General features: G+C 46.4%; 1 protein-coding gene across 3 annotated transcripts in view; it reads right to left on the minus strand.

Moving 5' to 3' along the window:
• The window catches only part of LOC119656610 (LIM domain only protein 3), a 315,382-nt gene that overhangs the window by 13,541 nt on the left and 283,379 nt on the right, over positions 1-18,462 (minus strand). The window lies entirely within an intron of this gene.

Here is an 18,462-nt window from a genome sequence, read left to right on the forward strand (position 1 = left end):
CCGCTCTGACCTAGACCACTTTCTAATTTCTTCTAACATCACAATCATGCCAAATCCAAATACCATTTCCTTCCCAGAGGCCATGACTCCCCTAAGGAGAAATTCCGCCATCTACTCTCTTCGCCCAATTATGCTCTACAGAAGTCACACTAGTAGTTATGTGAAACTTATATGGTATAAAGATCCTCTGTCTCCGGCGGATTCAAGTTTCTAGTACCACTCTCCCCGAGACCAAAGGAAGCGACTACGCTTTCGAAAGGAAGGCTCTTCCGCTATGCTTTCTGAATATTCCGAAATGAAAATAACTCTAGAGACATTTCCAACACCATCTTATATAACACATGTACAATCCCTCGTATTGCCCCCTTCAATATTCCCAGCAGCCGCAATTAAGCTTCTCCAACCTCGTATATTCCGCTACCTTTCCCTTCTATTTCCTCCTTCCCTTTCTTTTTTTCGCTTTCTTCTGTGTGTGTGTGTGCTCTCTGTGTTCTGTCCACCGACTATCAGCATAGACTGGAGGTTTTTCTTTCAGGTTTTCTTCCAGAGCTCTTTGACTAACAGACCGTTCTCACTTCTATTTTAGGTTAAATTGAAGTCTAATATGTAATCCATTGCGCCCAGGGCAGAGGTGAAGCAGCACCTGATGAGTTGTTTCTGCCCTCGACGAAATCATAGTCCACCTCAAGAAAATGACACTCGTCCTTCCACCATAATTTCTTATTGTTGCGCACGACTACGTAACTCGGAAAATGGAGAATAGCTCGTTGGGTCCTCGGAAACAGGCCTATCTATAAAATTTCGATTCCTTAGTAGGGTGCTCTAGATGTTCCTCTATCATCTGTATCACTTCTTCGAACTTGTCCGTCTCCGGTCTCTGCCGAATTAGATCCCAAAAATCCAGATTCGACAATTCCACAGACAGATATGTGCACCTCCTTGAGGGCAGCCTTTCGTCGCTTCCATTGTTTGTTGCGTGCTCACCTTTCAGAGCTACCTCCTTTATCTTTGAAACCAAAGAGTGAAGAGCAGACTCACAGGTCTTTCCACGTTGGTAAGCATATTGGTTTCCATTTAGTAAGTGCGACCTTAGCGCCTTCTCGCGAATATAACCAGTCTCTCCAGACATTTCAGCAAAAATGATGTTAAGCGTAGGGGCTCACCCTACGTTCGCAGTCATCAGACTAGCTGAAGTGATAAAATCAAACAGCTTCTCTCTTCTAGGATTGCATTTACTACTGCCCCAACAAATATGCTGATCGTTCGCATCACAGCCTGTTAAGAGTTCAAGGCCACTTGATTCTGCATACAATACCTGATCCCTTAGTTCTTGCATCGGCGGAGGATACAAAGAATCATAGCATAAGTTAGCAAAGGCAACTATGACATTTCTTCTCTTACCATTATCCTGGTATTCCAAGTTGACCGCAACAAGGCCCTGGGAACAGAATTGTCTCAGCATGATTGCCTCTAATAATTTCGTCATCAGAACGCAGGCTCTCGGTCTCGATTGAAGATGATTATCCCCTTGATTGATCCAACACCACAGATTTTGTTAAAACGAACCCATGGCTTTTGTACCAGAAATATATAAGGATAGTCCTGCAACTTACAGAATAGTGGCGAAGAAAACACTTTTTGAACGGGCGACAAAATACAACATTTACGTTATCACACTAGATTGGAGTCTTCAAAATGGGAAAACTTCGGGTAGCTGAGAATTCAAAGTTATGTTTATAGTCGACAAGAATTTGTCATTCGCATCAAAACGAAATTTTTCAATATGTGTATGTATATACTCATACATCAACTGAACACAAAGATGACACAGATAAAGAGCTTCATCACCTTTATGTAGTCTAAAATTGAAGGCCTAAAAGCCAAGCCAAGATCATTCAGTTAATTACCCCCAACAAATGCTTGATATCCTAGCATACGCCATCCCTCCAGCAAAGGCAGGGCCTGCTTTGTCATAGATACTTTACCTTCCTCGTCCACCCGGATAAAGTGGACCGCCCACCGAAACTTGTTGAGGCTAATTTCTTCCATGATCGTAGAGTCACGACTTTAACGTTATATAGACATCGGAGTTGCATATAGCATCCTAAAATTAACATATAACTACCTCCCATCAATTGATAAAAAAGTTGGGAAAGAGAAAGGAGCATGCGGGGGATCAATGGTCAAAAATATACCGTAACATTGATAAGAAAACGTTGGCATCATCCGTTGGACTGACCAATCAAAGAGACCATATTCTCATAGAAAAAGAGGGTCACAACCGGCATCATCGATGTTCGCTCATATCGACTGTCAATCCAAGTTCAATATTTCCAAATGTTTATAGAAAGATAATAAGACCTATGGAATTATATGCTAGACAAACTGACAAATGCCTTTCAAAAAAGAGTCGTGAAAAAAATCCTTTGGATTCGTAAGTAAAAATCAGTAAGAAGAACCCGTATCCTCCTCCTTTGGCAATCTCGAAGTTCCAGCTTTCATCGAACTGGGCTGCAGTGTGCGTCAAATGAGTGATCCAATCGCTGCGGCCAGCAAAACATGCAGAAACTCAGGGCCCAACTTAGGCTGTAATGTCGGTATCTAGACCTGCCTTAGTTAGGAACTCCGAACATAATGAAACAAAAAATTGCGTTATAAGTCGAAGCAGAATCGTTTCAGGTCCTAGTTTCTTTCTCAATTCTTCAGGCATTGTAAGTTGGAAGTGGAATTATCCTAAGTCGCTCTCAACCCTTAAATAAAGAGATGAGAAGATATTTTGGGCCCTAGACACGAAATGGGGGCGGTTTCACGATTTTTTTCGAGTCTCCACTTAAAATATGAATCGCTTTATTGGTGCCTATTTTGCTTGCCCAAGAAGTTTTTACATCCCAAGGGAATGTTAAAAGCACCAGCCAATCTAAGATAGTGTGGGCCAAGCGTAGTCAAACTGGTAGTTCAGGTATAGACGGTAATTGAGCCATTGGTGTATTTAATGGGTGTCCGCCATTCGTTACGTGGGTAACCGAACAAAGCAATTTAGAGGCTGGGCCAGTATGTTTGGTTTGCAGCATTGAACTTTTTGATTCTCCTGTGTTTCAACGAAACGACGAGATTATTTTTTAATTAATGTTTTTATTTGCATATTTCGATATTTCGGGCGACAGTTGCTCCCTTCCTCCTCGCTTACAAGCTAAGTTAAAGAAGTCCTTTTATTTGAAAATTCTCGTAGTTATCTATGGTGATATTATGGTTCCCGCTTACCATATGCTTGGCTACTGACAACTTTATTCCGCTCGTTGCTCGTCCTTTCTTCAATACAGTCCGTGCTTCCCCTAAATGTCCTCTGATCCTGGTGGTTGCCAATCTTGTAGTTTGTCCAACATAGATCTGGTCGCATTCCGGACAATCGATTTTGTAGATCCCACTCCCCTCATCCTTTTGCAGACAGCCTTTTGGGCAACCCAGTTTTTATTTTAGCTGTTGTTGCCTCCTTGTAGGTATCGGCACCGAGTATGTTTTCTAAATTAATTTTTTAATGTAACGCGTTGCCCTTGAGGGAAATCTATTTCTGTCCTCTGAGTTTTCTTGATATTGTAGGCTTAGGTGCGTTAGTTCCATCCTCTTCAGTTGTCTTTCCTTTCGTCTCATTAAATGCTTCACTGTTTTTCTTTGTAGCCGTTCATCTTAGCGGTGCCGAGGATGTACTCTTTCTCGTCCTCGAAGTGTTCCTCACTTAGCGGGGCCACGTATATTCGATGGATCATGGACTTGAAGAGAGCCATTTTTTTACCCCATGAATGAGGTTATCGGGATGGTTCGTTGGGTGTGGGTGGTTTTTCTGTGGATGTCAAACTCCACTTTCCTGGCCCTATTTATCATTTTGGCATCCAAAATCCGTCTTCATTGTGAAGGTAATATTTTTGTGTTTGTTTTTGAGACTCTATACCTAAAAAATATACCTTCTAGGGAAGGATCCTTGAACATCAAATAAACTTCAGTCAGCCCTTGTTCGTGAAAAAGGCTTATGTAACATGGGAAGGTGGACGAGGCGCCGTCACTTATAAATTTGCAACAACTAGGCCAGCTTTTCTTTCGAGTTTTTTTTTCTCATTTTGTGATACCTTCTTCCAAATCTTCGTCTCCAAAACCTCTAAGAATCGGTCTTTTCTCTTGGAAGGAAGTAACAAAAAACAACCAATCCCTCCCCAAAGTGTGTCTGAGTGACGTGACCAAAACTTCACACGCAGTATTTCAAAATAGAAAAAGACTGAGAAAAGTTGTTCTTCCAAATAAAGTATAAGATAAATTCCGGGCGGGTCACCTAATCCGTATGGATGAGGATGATCCCGCCAGAAAAGTCTATAAGGGCAATATCTATGGTAGAAAAAGAAAACGAGGCAGACGCTGCCTGAGATGGAGCGATGGCATAGCTCAGGAAGCCAGAAAGCTTTTACAGATATCAAATTGGTGGACCTCGATGCAAATCGGGGTGTCTGCAATTCGCTGCAGTGAAAACAACCCAGCCATGGCTCACAAAACCGGATCAACGGATGTTGAAGAAATTATCACTTTCTAGCCTCTCCCGCCAGCCTTACGATTAATGTCAGAACCGACACCAACTTCGGAAAGTACTAATCAACACCTTTCATTTCATACCGCATATGACTACATTCGATAAACAAAATTGGTCCCGCTTTTTTCAGGTACCCCTGGGTAGAACGATGTCACTCACTGCATACGTGGGCGTTTACAATTCTACTCTTCTCACGAAATCCCATGCCAATCGATACAGCCGTTTCTGAGAAAAGTGGATGTGATAAATAGACAGACAGACAGACGAGTCCCCAAAATGACTCTGAGTGAAACTCAGGTTGAATCCCCAGTTTTAGAAACCGCCCTGCTTATTTTATGTAACGCACATATATAAACTGAGTGTGGTCTACTGAAGAACAGCCCTAAGGATATGCTCTGCTTTCAGAACCGTCTCAGATGATGCGCTATTCGTCATCTCAATGACAAATTTAGAGGGACTTCTAGGTGAAATGCTAACACCAGGAATTTTTGTCCTGAGACTGCCTGCATGTCAGGAGAATTGGGATACGATCAACTTCATGATCATAAATGTCCGAGGTAAAGTGGGAAAAGCGGAAGGGGCCAGAGAAATGCGTTAACGAACGGCGCGTATAGAAAAGAGGAGACCTAGCTAAAGTAATACCTAAGGGCGGTGGCATATATCGCCGTCTGGAATGTGATCGTCATTTTCCCGAGAGGAAGGGCGAGTATATGTAATCAAGGGTTCTGAAAATACCCCCAAGCCCGATCTGTCTTCTATGATTGACTCGCCCGTCGGTGAAAGGGAAATGTTTTATGAAAAAATAGCAGAACATGATTGTTCTTCTTGTGACTTTGATTAAGTAAGCTATTAGGGCTTCAGAGAGTAAAGAGTCCTGATAAGTAATTGCTCTCGAAATTTGCTTCTCATTTTCATTTTCCTTGCATTCCATTTCTATCCCGTTATCCAACTGATTGACATGTCTACCGCCAGATCTGTTGCTGCTTCACTATCGCTACCGCACAACAGAAGCTACTTTGAAACGACACCAAAATGCTTCGTTTGGTTATCTTTTCATTGTCCTTTGATTATTTCACTTTTTGTTTCACTGAAGAGGAAAATTTCGTTTATCCCCTTCAAAAGAGGGCGATGACAGAAAAAACTACCGCATCGTATTGCAGAATAGTCCAAAACCCCTCTTAGAGGGAAAAAAAACCCTCAAATATGCGGTCGGATTTCATGTAATGATTTTTTACATTGCAACTCGGAGAAAAATCCTCTTCAACTCGTTGACTGGTGCCCAGGAAACGGGTGTTGCATATTTGAGAAGAAGATAACAACATCATCTATTTTATCCGATTGTCTGGATACAGGCGGCCAACGGAAATTCCAAATATCACATAGAAAATGAAAAGCACTACAAGGACACCACACCACCAAGGACAGGAGATGACTCCTCTTGCTTAGGCTCGTATGGAAGTTTCCACTATCGTTTCGTAGACCACGTCCGACTCCTTTGTATAAATCGACACACAATGCTACGAAAAACAGTTGAAAATAGGAAACAAATGTCCTGTGAAAGGATCTCATATTACACGGCAGCAAGGATACCGGCTCGGTTTTGGAAATCATACGCAAAGCAAGAGCCTGTGGAGCACGACGGAGACTGGAGGAATCACTGGGAGAGCTGCTTCTGCACTCCGTCCAACTCCTCCTAGTAAAAGGAAGTGTGATGAAATCCTTTTTAATTAATCTTATGAGAGGAAGCGCTTCAATTTTACACCCTTGGTGCACAGCCTCGTTTAGTAGGCATCAATTTGTGGTGCTTTAAAATCTTTAATCCGTAACAAGCAGGTATGCGTGGTTGGTCCGCGTTATATGGGCTGCAATAAATGCCTGTAATTAATGTAAATTGCTCCGACATTTTGCGTTTTTGGTTGCTAAACATTACCTCATTAGAGGCAAGGACGATGGGAACAGCGAATCGTATGTGTGTGTTCGTTCTAATCTCATGGAACTAGTTGAATTATGTGCATTAGAGGAGGATGTTTTTCGATGATTGCGGGTTCGGATGAGCATGCAGGGAACGCTATCCAGCTTTGCGGAGTAATCAGATTAGCAATGGAATGTTGGAGCCGTAATCACATTTTTGGGAGTGACAATTATTCTGCTACATTTTCGCGGAGTTGAAGTTCCATGTACGCCTGAATTAGCTGAATCATGAATTCATTTTAAATGTTAACGTAATTTTTCAACCCTCTCAATGAGATTGCCAACGATTGAGTCTATTCAAACAACGTTGGTGCAACTCACGGGTGCGGTTAATGCTCAAATCGAGCAAATCAATAAATTGGAGGGAAGATTTGAAATCCTTGAAAATAAAACTGGGGACTGTCTTCAGCAGACTACTCCCGAACGACAACTGGACCTAGCACGCCATAACACAGAACAGGACTTAGAAGCGATCAAAAAACCTCCTGATTCTGTAAAAGACTTGCAAGTCTTTGACGACAACCCGGTCCCGTACCTGTCTTAGGTACACAGTCTCATACCTCATACAAGAACCGTGGGTTGTTGGTGGGGAACTCAGGGGCCTAAACTTTCAATATGCTGACCTATTGTATGCCAATGGAAGCGATCGACCCTGCTCCTGTATGGTAGTCTCAAAAGACTTCCAGGCTAATTTGGTTAACGACCTATGTGATGGCGACACCAGATCGGCTAAGTTAACCATAAAAAGTCAATAAGGAGATAAAGAGATACTATGATGCTCTGCATATTTTCCCTACGACGCAGAAGACGTTCCCAGTGGAACATTTATCAGAACTATCCAATATGGCAAAAGTAGAGGCATGGGGGTAATAGCAGGATGTGATGTCAACGCTCACCACATATGGTGGGAAAGTTCGAACATCAATGCAAGAGGATCGAGACTACTGGAGTATCTAGCAGGAACCGATTTGCAGATCCTTAATTTGGGTTATGAACCCACTTTCTTCAACGTGGTCAGGCGAGAGGTCATTGACATCACGGTGGCATCTCCTGACATCGCGGCTCTGATCGGAGAGTGGAGAGTATCAAACGATATCACACTCTCGGATCACAGACGCATTGATTTCGTTATGGGCATGGATCTACCTCCATCCACTCCATTTCGGAATCCGAGGAAGACAGATTGGCTAATGTATCAAACAGAATTGAACGCCCGAGTCACGATCCCTGGGAGGCGCATCAAATCCATTGCTGGAATTGAGAAGACAACCCAGATGATCACAACTAGCATGAGAGAAGCTTTCGAAGAAAGCTGTCCACCCAAGATGCCAAAGAAGGGTAAAACACCATGGTGGAACTCGGATTTGGCAAAGCAGAGGAGAACGACAAGGATGCTCCTCAATCGTGCTCTGAAGGGTGAATCAAGCACTAGCTGGAATCGCTATAAAGAGGCACAGAAGGCTCTAAAGAAGAGCATAAGATCGGCTAAACGATCATCTTGGAGACGCTTTTGCGAAGAGACTAACTCTCTTGAGGCAACCTCAAAGCTGAAGCGGATTCTGGTCAAAGAACGTAGCCAGAAACTGGGTTATTTACGTTTACAGAATGGGAAGTACACAGAAAGCGATGAAGAAACGGCAAATCATTTGCTTGAAGTACACTTCCCAGGCAGCATCCAAAATCTAATCACGGGACCAACAGGTGCATACAGCCCTCTACCAAGAGACTGGAATCTGGTATGCAAAGTAGTATCACTGGAGCGAGTGAAATGGGCATTTAACTCGTTCCATAGATACAAGTCTGCAGGTCCGGCTGGCATCATCTCTGCGCTAGTAATAGAAGGAATGGATGCCCTGGGTCTACACATTCGGAATATATATCCGTGCATGCCTAGCACACGGGTATATTCCAATTAAATGGCGGGATGTGAAGGTGTTGTTCATTCCCAAACCAGGAAAACCCACCTACACAGACGCAAAAAGCTTTCGACCGATCAGCCTAACGTCCTTTCTGCTAAAAGGACTAGAAAGACTAGTAGATCGGTTCATAAGGGATACACACATTCCTAAGTGGCCACTTCACCATAGGCAACACGCCTACCAGAAAGGCAAATCCACGGAGACAGCACTCCATGAACTTACGGCAAAAATTGAGAAGCCGATGTCCGAAAAAGAATACACCTTAGGCGCATTCATGGACATCGAAGGTGCCTTCAATTATGCCTCATTTGCGGCAAATTGTGATGCGGCAAGACAGCATGCAATCGAACCGCTGCTATTAGTTGGATCCTTCACATGCTAGATCGGCTAGTGGAGAAAAATTCACATTTCGGTCAGCAAGAAGTCCATTGAAGCAGGATGTCTCAGGGGCTGCCCACAGGGAGGGATTCTCTCTCCACTGTTGTGGCTCTTGGTAATGGATACCCTGCTGTGGCTCCTGGAGGACAAAAGTCTTCGCGCAAGCATTTGCGGACGACCTAGCCGTAATAATTACCGGCAAGTTTGCGGACACAGTATGTGACCGCTTGAATGCAACTCTGCATGAAATCCACAGCTGGTGCCTCCGCAATGGACTTACGGTGAACGCTAGGATGACTGGGATAGTTATGTTCACTAGGAACGTCAGATGGGGCAGCTATACGCTACCCACCTTAGCAGGGGTGGAAATCGAGCTGGGACAAACAGTCAAGACTCCAAGTTAACGTGGAAGCATCATATCCAGGAACAATATCAGAAATCCTGCAGATTGCTCTGGTGCTGTAGGAATGCGATAGGTAAGACCTGGGGACTTTCACCTAAACGGATATACTGGATGTATACATCCATAATAAAACCCATTTTGATGTATGCATGCATCGTCTGGTGGCCAAGACTGAACTTTATTAACAGCAGGAAGCTGGTAACGCAGATTCAGAGACTTGGTTGCCTAAGTATTACTGGAACAATGAGTACTATGCCGACTGCGGCACTTGAAGCTATCCTAAATTTACCCCCATTCACTTGGAGGTGGAACGGAAAGCAGCCAACGACACATATAGGCTCGATACCATTGAGGCGTGGAAAGGCGGCCAATCACACGGTCATGCGTTATCTGGAAATTCCTTGAAAAACATCCGGTAGCCCTGATGCCGACCGATCAAATGGTTTCGAGATTCGTCTTTGAAAAGACATACACTGTCGTAATCACCGAAAGAGAAGAATGGTCGACAAGTGGCCATGAGTCTTTTCAGATTACAGACCTAATAATCTTCACCGACGGGTCAGTCACGGAGGATGGATCGGGCGCAGGGGTATTCTCGGAGAATCCGATTATAGAACTCGCCCGGCCCCTCGGAAAAATAACGACCATATTCCAGGCGGAGATATATGCCATTCCATTGGCAGCAGAAAAATGTCTGCGACAAAAGTGGAGGGGTCGCACCATTCGAATCTGTTCCGACAGCCGGGCGGCATTATCAACACTAAATGGCAACGACATATCAAGCCAGTTGGTGTGGAGCTGTCATCAGGTGCTGCTGAAACTTGGCCAACTGAACGAAACATTCCTGATGTGGCTGCCGGAGCACTCTAACGTCGCCGGTAATGAGGAGGCTGACAAACTGGCTCGTCGAGGGTATGGATCCGCAATGGTGGGGCCAGAACCAGCTCTTAGAATCCGACCCTCTACTATTAAGTCTTGTCTGAAGGGTGAAATTGCAAGGATTCACGCAGGCGAGTGGTGAAATTTGGGCTCTTGCCGGCAGGCGAAAATCCTTGTGAAAGAGCCTAGGGCCACTAGAGCGGCATTTTTGTTGTCCCTTAAGAAGTGGGACATGAAAACCCTAGTAGGGCTTTTGACGGGACACTGCCCCTTAAACTACCATATGGAAAAGATTGGGGTAGTGGTTTCGGCAGTGTGCAGCCAATGTGAGGAGGAGGAGGAGACGGCCCTGCACTTTTTATGCAGCTGCCCGGCATCCTCAGATCTCAGACGAAGACACCTTGGCAAGGTTTTCTTCAATGAAGAATCTGCACACTCTCTGCCTCTGGAGAATGTTCTCAGATTCGCTAAAGCCTGCGAATACTGTAGGCGGGAAGTCATTGAATAGGCAATTTACGGGGATAGTACTATGGGCCTAACAATCGCCTGAGTGCTCGGAGCTGTGGCTCCTCCCAGTAAACCAAACTGGGTACACAGTGTCGAGGCAATAATAACTCACTATAATGTTATGCGAAATAAACCCATTTTTGGTGGCTATACTGAAGCACATACGTCAAAAAATACGGGGACCAGCAGATGCTGCACTTATCTCCTATAGCATCTTTGACGATGATTGGCCTAGTACTAAGAAATGCCTATCGCTTCACTACATCGATAAACGCGATGTAAGGACTTTGAAGCATGAACTTCATGCCATGACTCAAGGAAGCATGGGTGTTGATGAATTCTACGCGACCGTGAACCATCAACTCTCGCTTCTAATAAATGAAATTAAAACAGAAGAGGTAGGTAGGTAGGTATCAGTGGCCGCTCCGGGGAGCCCAATCAGCGTTGTGTTGCACCGTTTTGATGCTACAAACTCCTAACACCGTGACTGCTGTTATGAGAGCAGACAGGCAGAGTCTAGCCGGCTCGAATCTTCAGAGCCAGCCCGTAGCATTTATGAAGGAAAGAAATCAGCTAGAAATCTCTCTGGGGTCCCCAAAGAATGGTTTATCCAGTGTCTGTAGTCTGACTGCATGAGGGTTTCTCTTCCTTTTCGGCAGCTTCAGCAATGCGAATTGTAGGATATGCCGAGCCTGGCGGCATGGATCCCTATGGCCCAGTGCCCCGTGCAGGCCGTCGTAATCTTGAATCTTTTGCACGCGTCTGGCGCAGGCGCTCTGTCGATCGGGCTATGTTATTAGTGGGCCAAATTCTCCCTGACTTGGCACAGTTCGTAAGCCTTCGCCATCTAAGGCCCGCGGCTGCTAGGTAGTGCTAGCAGACTCCGCCCCTGACAGCCGCCAGCCAAGCACCGACTGTATTCACCGATGGGCTGCCAAAAGCCTTACCTGGCCAATCTTTCAGTCCACTCATTCCCTGTTGTTTCTCAAGAAACACTTACTGTATTGGCAGAAAATTACCGTAAGAGGGCTTAAGACGTGTTTATAAGGGCACTGAATGGCGATCGGTCCAAAATGCTAGTCATACAAAAGCCACAAACCTTGCCCAAGGCATGTGCTTCTTTCCTTGAGTCCCAAAATCTGAATTTTAGAAATATTTCTCTACATAACAGGAAGACGCCTCTCTCGTGGAAAAGTTGCGAGAGAGGCGTCTTCGATGGTATGGTCACGTAATTCGTGCTAACGAGAATTTACTTGCCTGGTCTGACCATCGAAGTCGATGGTAAACGACCAAAAGGCAGGCCGAAACAACGGTGGCTTGATACGCTAGACGGGGATTTGAAAGCCTCGAGATTGCACCCAGGTCAGGCATTCGATAGAGTCAAATGGCGAAGCCGACCACGACAAGCCGACCCCGCTTGTGAGCGGGACAAAGGCTGAAGAATAAGAAGAAGACAACAGGAACTTCAAGAACACCATATCTTCGCCAGTTAATCAAATATTTCCACCGTGCGTAACTCAAATAGAATTCATTTCACCTATCTAGATTTTTCGGATAAAAATAAAATATATAATGCCCAATGCAACACCCCGCGTCGTGATTTCTCTCCTGGTGGCACACCGCCACCAAGGCCAACACAGCCCAAACCACCAGTTCCAATGGATGTAGACAAGTCCATCAAAACGCGGCATCTTTTTCCCAAACAAGCAAGCAACCAGACAGCTCCTTACAATATCCTAGGAAGCAGCAGAAACTGTACAACCTTTAAACTCGTGAAAATTATGAGTATTTTCCATAATGTGAAGAACACCAATCAGAGGAGTACCAATCACGGGAATATCAACCCGAAACCGAACATGTTGAAAATCTCCAAGACGAGTTCGACATAAATTTTATGACGAACGCCACTCTATCATTCCATACCTAGAGTATAACACCAGAGATGCACAGGACAGGCGCTAAAGTTCCTTATAGACACAGGGGCTACCAAAAATAGCGCCCTTGGGGATAACAGCGACCTTATACCGTGCTGCGAAGCCCCAATTAATGTTTTTTGGAGACAGCTAGCGATCTCATCGTGCGCGAGCTATCGCGAACAAAAGGACCTCGTTATACACGAGGAACCGCACCCAAATTACCGTAGGTACTATGTTCGAATGGGGAGTCAAGCAGTGCACTACAGGATAGACTGACGCGGAATATAGTTCCCTGGGGCCAACCTATCTCTCTCTGAGGGTGAGTTGTCTCTTGTCTAGGGCGATGTGTGGCTTTTGAGGGGCCAAGCCTCTCGTCTATCAAGACTGCTAGAGAGTGTTGATAGCCACACCCTGTACAAGGTGACCCTACTATTAACAAAACGCTACAGATCTAGACTAGGGAGTCGAAAAACACCTCCCTCAATCCAGGATGCCATGCGAACCGTGCCCATTGAATAGTTTGCAGTCGGGGGTAACTGACTGTATTCGAACGGAGCCTCACTGATACCTAGTCGCCTCAGTGAGTAAGTTAGACCTTACCGTGCTACAGGGGGCTATGGCACGACGGACCTCCTAACCCCCATACTCGTGGGAATCAAATGAGTACCAGTAATAAAAAAAAACTACAACCAATAAAGCGGGACACCGTACCGCACACCAACTGGTTAATCAGGCGGAGGCACATCTCCAAAATACTGAGAGCCAGCTGATTACATCAAAGAAGGGAGAAGTTGGGACGTCAAGCAGTGGATCCAAGGTCAACATTGGTATACTACGTGGACAACAACCAACAAACGCCACTGGTCAAAAAGCAGGGACTAGTAAAAGCAAGTCTGTTAAATGGTACCTGGGCTATCTGAAGGAAGGCCTGAAACCAGAACAGGCCCTTAAGAAGGCTCAGGATGAACCTAAGCCATCTCTACCGCAGCAGCAGAAAGCGAGGAGCAGCAGAGATTAGCCCGCATGAAGGGAATGTTCCCAAAAAATCCAAACCTGGACCCAAGAGGGGAGAAAACCCGGGCAGGTCAGGGGTGAAGGCAAGACTCAGGAAATCCGCCTTTAGCTACATATGCTAGTGCGGTCAAGTGCATTCGACTGTCAACACTGCCGAAAATGTTTCCCGAGCAAATACTCACTCGTGAGGAGCAGGAAACCATCGAAGACCTTGTCGTCAGGCAGATGTGCAAGGGATGGACTACGAAACTTGTGTTTACCGGGATACGCTTTCGACCAGGTCATATACTGGTGGACTGTGCGACGGGAGATACTGCAGAGTGAATTAGGACCATAGTTCCTAAATTACCAGGGTGAGAAGGAGCAGAACTGTGAACATATGCTGAGGATGATATACCAGGAGCACACATGGTGATAATTTTTCTCCCAAAAGCCGCAACAATAGAGACGGAAGATCTCATGGGCCACCTGATCGCTCAGAATGATGATCTTCACACACGACTATGGAGAGTCTTCCGAAGCAAGGTGGAGGGAGAAGGTGAACTCCTCACGATCGGGGTAGATGACCGATCTCTGGAGGCAATCAAACGTCGGAGTTGCAATATCAATTATCGATTTGGCAACATATCCGTGCATATGCACAGGGAGACACCGGGTGAAAAGCATACCGAGGTCACCGAAGAAGTCTCGAAAGCCATAGAGGCGGAAAGGACTGAATCAACCAAAGAAGTCGACCTGCTGCCCAGTGATGAGCAGAAGCTGGCCGACCTAGACCAAGGACTTCTAGGGCTCAGGGTGGACATAGACGCGCAGGAAAGGGTCCATGTCGGAGGAGGAAGGCGGTACTCTGACAGTGGAGACGAGCTCCAAACAATAACGGAGCCATTGGCCAGTACTAAGATAGACCAGATAAACCTCCACCATGCGAAAGCTGCATCTGCGGTAGTTGCAAGGGCAAGTTCCAAGGAGAACATTGGAATAGTGCTGGCTCAGGAGCCCTGGGTGTACCGGAGGAAGCATGCAGGTAATTTGGGACTCATTTTGTGAAAAACCAAGAGCTTGCATAATTCTTAAACGTAATTTAAAATACATATGTCTTTCAGAGTTCCTAACCGGGGACCTTGTGGCTATCCAAATCTCATTGAAAGCCGGAAAGGGCACTCGAGAGGGAGTCGTGGCATCAGGATACTTCCCAGGAGACGAAATTCGGAACAAGTCGCTAAACTGGTCAAGTACTGTGAAAAGAGGGCGTTACCACTTCTCCACGGCTGCGATGCCAACGCCTATCACGAAGTCTGAGGAAACAGCGACACGAATCGAAGAATTGAATACCTTCTTGAATTCATTCTTAGCAATAAGTTAGAAATATATAACTTAGGGAACACTCCAACATTTGTGACCAGCACTAGATAGGAGGTACTAGATATAACTCTTGGAAACACTCTAATGAACGGGATGGTCAGTAATTGGAGGTTACCGGATGAGCCCTCTATGTCTGATCATAAAATAATCAAATTCGACATTGAAGGTAATTCCGAAATAAAAGGAATAACAACGAATCCCAGTAGAACAGATTGGGAATCCAATGTAACGCGATCAAGGCACTTAGGTCCAATCAGGTGAACTCTAAATTGCTATGGGAATGTCTTGAGAGACTGAATACGCTCGGTTCGTCCAAACAGATCTGAGTACTCTGGGTTTCAGGACAAGCTGGGTTGGAAAGCAATGAGGCAGCGGACGAACTAGCCAAGAAGGGAGCAGGGACGTCTTTACACAGGCCAGAACCCTTCTGTGGAATCGAAAACAGTTTCATGGCTATGACATTAAGAAATGAAGAGGAAACCTTGAGGGAACTATGCTGGCCGGGCCTACCAGGAATGGAGCAGTCCAGGGTGTTTATTGGGGAATGCGGACTCAAGCGCATAAAGGATTGCTTAAACCTCACAAAAAAGAACCTCCGAATCATAGTGGGAATTCTCACTGGTCACTGTCGGCTAAACTGTCACCTAGGGAAGCTAGGGATATCTACGGACACTGCCTGCAGGTTTTGTGCGGAGCGTGTTGAAATCTTTATACACGTCCTGGGACTGGGGGGGACTACTTGCGCACCGGGAGAACACTTAATATCAGATGCAAAGTTGAAAGATCTGGAAGTAGGGAATATACTAAAGTTGATGACGGTTATAGGCTTGCGAAGGCATGCACTAGCCCAAATGACAGGTCAAAGCAATGCAGGAGATGCGGAGTGGAAGGCCATACCAGCAAGGACTGCGGAGCTGACCCAAATTGTCTAATGTGCAAAGGAAAGGAGGGTGTGGACCATCGGCACATTGCGGGCAGCAACAGGTGCCCGGAATACAGGAGAGCCCTTAGCACAAATCGCAGATGAGGTTGATACAAATCAACCTCAACCACTGCGAGGCGGCGCAGGATCTACTCGCGCAAACCATCCGCGAGAAAAACATCGATGTGACCATACTAAGTGAACCATACCGAAACCACGGTGGTAGTGTTTGGGTCAAAGACCAAACGGGCCAAGCAGCGCTGTGGACTTGTGGAGAACAAGCCTTCCAGGAAATAATGGAGCACCCGGAGGAGGGCTTCATCAGAGCGAAGGTGAAGGGCATCCACATCTACAGCTGCTATGCTCCACCCAGCGCTACACTCGTCGAGTATGAGCGAATGCTTGCTGCTCTTGTTTTGGATGCAAGAGGACGTTGGCCGATCATAATAGAGGATTTCAATGCGTGGGCTCTTGAATGGGGCAGCCAGATAACTAATGTCAGGGGACGTGTTCTCCTCGAAGCATTCGCGGAGCTGGACGTGGTACTGGCGAATGTTGGGTCTTCGTACACTTTTCGGAGCAGGGGCCTGGGGTCTATAGTGGACCTGACATACGTGAGTGCCACTTTAGCCGGTAGAATCGCTTGGCATGCCAGTGAGGACTATACTCACAGCGACCACCAGGCAATCTGCATAGAGATCAAGGGCGGATCGAGCTCGAAAAAGAGTTTTCGCAGAATGCCGGGTGTTATGCTTGGCTGGACAGTGAAAGCTTTCGAGGGGGACACGTTTTCCGCGGTGCTCAAATCCGACATATCCCTGAATGGTACGGTTGGAGAGAAAGCCACCCAGATCACTCAATGGGTGACGGAAGCATGCGATGCTACCATGCCCAGAAGGCGATTGCTCCCCAGTAGGCAACCCAACTACTGGTGCAACAACGAAATCGCAAGTTTGCGAGCCGCATGTTTTCAGGCAAGGAGGCTTTGCCAGAGGCTCAGGGGAAAACCCGGTGGCGACGGTCGAGAGGAGGCACACAAGCAATTGCGTGGCCGCCTAAAGGAAGCCATTCGGAGGAGCAAAAAGAACTGCTTCAAACAGCTGTGCGACCATGCCGACATAAACCCTTGGGGCGAGGCTTACAGAGTGGTGATGAAAAGGCTGCGGAAATCACCCCAGGTGACCTGTCCGCGCCTCCTGAAACAGATTGTTACCACTCTGTTCCCTCACCACGAAAATAGGAGAAGGCAAATTTTTGTCCAGCTAAATGACGGCATAATACCGCCTGTAACTGTGGAGGAGCTGCGGGAAATATGTGGTAGGTTCGGTGACAACAAGGCCCCAGGTTTGGATGGCATCCCCAACCGAGCTTTGAAACTGGCAGTGAAGACTAGGCCCGACCTTTTTGCCAACACCTTCGAGGCGTGCCTAAAAGAAGGAATATTCCCTGCCAGTGGAAAAATCAAAAGTTGGTGTTGCTTCCGAAGCCTGGCAAGCCACCTGGAAACCCAGCGTCGTATCGTCCTATCTGCCTGTGGGATACAATGGGGAAGATGATGGAGAGAGTCGTCTACAACAGACTCCTGCCCATCGTCGAAGCCAGCAATGGTTTGTCGGAACGCCAGTTTGGTTTCCGACGCCCCCACTCTACGGTCGACGCAATTGGCATGGTGGTAAACCTGGCAAAAGGTGCACTGATTTCTGGCGGCTGCTGTGCCGTGGTGGCGTTGGATGTGAAAAACGCATTCAATTCGGCCAACTGGAATAGAATTAAAGGGGCGTTGGCTGGCATAGGTGTCCCCGGATACTTAGTGAATTTGGTGGAAAACTACCTCTCAGAGAGGACTCTCTGGTATGGGACGGATGAGGGCCCCAAAGAGTACATTGTTACAGCCGGGGTACCACAGGGATCGGTACTTGGTCCCCTGTTGTGGAATATCATGTACAATGGGGTACTTGCTCTTCCCGTCCCAGAGGGGACTGCGATTGTCGGTTGGTTGTTGCAGCAAAACACCCAGAAGATGTGGAGGTTTATGCAACGGAAGCAGTGAGAGCGGTAAAGTCCTGGCTAGAAAAGGCCGGGCTGACCTTGGTGGACGTGAAAACGGAAGCGGTCTTAATAATGTGCCGCAGAAAAAATAACACTGTGAAAGTGGAGGTCGGTGGACATACAGTCGTATCAAAGCCGGCTATTAAATACGTGGGGGTAATAAGTGACACCAAATTGAGTTTTAGGGAACACCTAGAGTATGCATGCCAAAAGGCAGCCGGTGCCACCACGGCACTTGCAAAAATGTTGCGAAATATTGGTGGATCGAAACATTGCCGGAGGTTGGTGCTAGCCGGATTGGTGCGCTCCATCCTGCTCTACTCGTCGCCTGTGTGGGCAGAGGCGCTTGCAAACTCTCAGAGACGGAAGCAGGTGAACTCGGTTTACCGACGGATGGCTTTGAGGGTTTGCAGTGCTTTTAGAACCACATCAGATGAGGCAGTATTGGTGGTGGCAGGCATGATCCCGGTTGACATTCTGGCCAAAGAAATGAGTGTCCTGTACAATGCAAGACGTATGGAGGGGCATGCACAGCGTAGACATGCGGCAAGGTCAGAATCGCTTGATCT

The sequence above is a fragment of the Hermetia illucens genome, chromosome 5 (genome assembly GCF_905115235.1).
Source record: "Hermetia illucens chromosome 5, iHerIll2.2.curated.20191125, whole genome shotgun sequence".
NCBI classification, from domain to species: domain Eukaryota; kingdom Metazoa; phylum Arthropoda; class Insecta; order Diptera; family Stratiomyidae; genus Hermetia; species Hermetia illucens.